Below are 2723 nucleotides of genomic sequence, written 5' to 3' on the forward strand. Positions count from 1 at the left end.
AGGTTGCTGTGAGCTGTGACCTCACAGCACTCTACTGAGGGTGACAAAGTGAGACTCTGTCTCTAAAAAAAAAAAAAAGAATAGCTGGGCATTGTGGCAGGCACCTATAGTCCTAGCTATTTGGGAGGCTGAGGCAAGGGAATCACTTGAGCCCAAGAGTTTGAAGTTGCTGTGAGCTGTGATGCCATGGCACTCTGGCAACATTTATGAGGTTGATGGGGGGAAAAGGAATTAATGAGGAAGAAAGAGAAACAGCATCCAAGCAGATAGAAGAAAATGAGGGGTGACCGGCATCTCAGTAGCCCCAGGAATAAGAAGACTCAAGAATGAAGAAGAGGTTAACATAGAGGAAAGTTAAAAAAATAAGGACTGAGGGATCCCTTAGAATATTACAGGCTGGATCATTTATAATGAACAGAAATTTTTCTGGCCCTTAGTTCTGGAGGTCAGAAGCCCAATATCAAGGTGCCGACATTTGGCGAAGGCTTTCTTGCTACCCATGCTGAAAGGTACTGTGAGAGGCAAAAGTTTATCATATGAATTGGCTCACTTGATTATATCAAGTAAAGTCCCATGATATTCTGTCTGTAAGAAACCTAGAAAAGCTGGTGGTATAGTTCAGTCCAAATCATAAGACCTGAGAACCAGAAGCTCTGATGTCCAAGGGCAGGAGAACATAGATGCCCCAGCTCAAGGAGAGCAAACTCACTCTTCCTCCATCTTTTTGTTATATCCAGGCCTTTAATGGATTGGAGGATGGCCAACCATATTGGTGAGGGCCATGCTTTACTCTGTCCATTTATTTATTTTTTAGAGACAGAGTCTCATTTTATTACCCTCGGTAGATTGCCATGGCATCACAGCTCACAGAGACCTCCAACTCCTGGGCTTAGGTGATTCTCTTGCCTCAGCCTCCCCAGTAGCTGGGATTACAGGGACCTGCCAGAACGCCCAGCTATTTTTTCTGTTTCATTTTGACTGGGCCAGGTTCAAACCAGCCACCCTCAGTATATGGGGCCGGCGCCCTACCCACTGAGCCACAGGCACCACCCTCAGTTCATTGATTTAGATGCTAATTTCTTCTAGAAAGGTTCCTCACAGACATACCCAGAAATAGTGTTTTACCAGCTGTCTGGGCATCCCTTAGCCCAGTCATAATGACACATAAAATTAACCAGCACACAGCCCAAGGACGAAGCCACACTCAGAAGGGAGAAGAGCTGACAGAGTTCAACTGAAGTCCCTGAAGATGTTGAGAGCCTCTGGAGCAAATCATTCTTCAAGTCCTCATTGCTTTGGGCTTTTTTGCCCATTTGCTCTGGGCTTTTTTTCTGCGATAACAAATGTTCTTTATTATTTACATCATCTTGAATTAGGTTTTCTGTTGCCTTGCTTTACCTGAGACCAACTGAGAGAAACATACCTTCGGATTCCTTTGTCCCATTGGTTCCACCATCCACCTTCTGGGGCCAAGGTATGTCTACAGGGCAGGGTGGGAGCAGATTGTGGAGTTCTGGCACTGGATGTAAACTAGGCCAGAGAAAGAACCAGTCTTCTTTCCCAGAGAGTATTTGGCCTCCAGCCCCTATTTTGGTGACCCAGGCATTTATTGATATTTTGTTAAATCTTTTCACTGTCACACCTGACTTTCTTAAATTCCCCTGAATTAACTTTCTGTTCATGAGACTGTTTACTGTTGTCTCTGATCTTTACCACATGCTTTCCCGCCCCCCCTTCTTATTCATTCAATAAATGCTTAGCAGTCAGGCACGGTGGCTCATGCCTGTAATCCCAGCACTTTGGGAGGCCAGGGTGAGTAGATTGCTTGAGCTCAGGAGTTTGTGACCAGCCTGAGCAAGAGTGAGACCCCATCTCTACTAAAAAAAAAAGAAAAAAAAAACTAGCCAGTGTTGTGGCAGGTGCCTGTAGTCCCAGTTCTTGGGAAGGCTGAGGCCAGAGGATCTCTTGAGCCCAAGAGTTGAGGTTGCTGTGAGCTATAATAAATAATGTCACTGCAGTCTACCTGGGGTGACACAGTAAGATTCCGTCTCAAAAATAGAAAATAAAATAAATATTTATCAAGTGCCAACCATGTGGCAGGCACTGTTTTAGGCACTGGGGATACATCAGTGAATAAAATGGACAACATTCTCTGTCCTTGGGGCTTATTAGCTTCCTTTCTAACAGGGAGATACAGATGCTGAACAAAATGAAAAAGTAAAAAGTACAGTATTTAACTTTAGATGGTGATAAAGTACTAAAATAGAAAATTAAAAGCAGGGGTTTTTTGTTTGCTTTAGATAGATTGTACGGGGAAGGCCTCACTGAGAGAACTGCTTTTCCTTTTCTTTTTTTAGAGACAGAGTCTCACTTTGTTGCCCTCAGTAGAGTGCCATGGTGTCACAGCTCACAGCAACCTCCAGCTCTTGGGCTTAGGCGATTCTCTCAGCCTCCCGAGTAGCTGGGACTACAGGCACCCGCCACAATGCCTGGCAGTTCAGCCAGGGCCGGGTTTGAACCTGCCACCCTCAGTACATGGGTCCAGCGCCCTACTCACTGAGCCACAGATGCTGCCCCGCTTTTCCCTTTTTTGTGTAAAGAAAAGACTTGAATGAACTGAAGCATGGACCACGTGTGAGTATGGAGGGGTAAGATCATTTCCAGCAAAGGAAACAAGTCCAAGGCCTTGAGGTGGATGTGTGCCTGGTGTTTTTTTTTTTTTT

Source organism: Otolemur garnettii, unplaced genomic scaffold (genome assembly GCF_000181295.1).
Source record: "Otolemur garnettii isolate 467f Iridium unplaced genomic scaffold, OtoGar3 scaffold00001, whole genome shotgun sequence".
Classification (NCBI taxonomy): domain Eukaryota; kingdom Metazoa; phylum Chordata; class Mammalia; order Primates; family Galagidae; genus Otolemur; species Otolemur garnettii.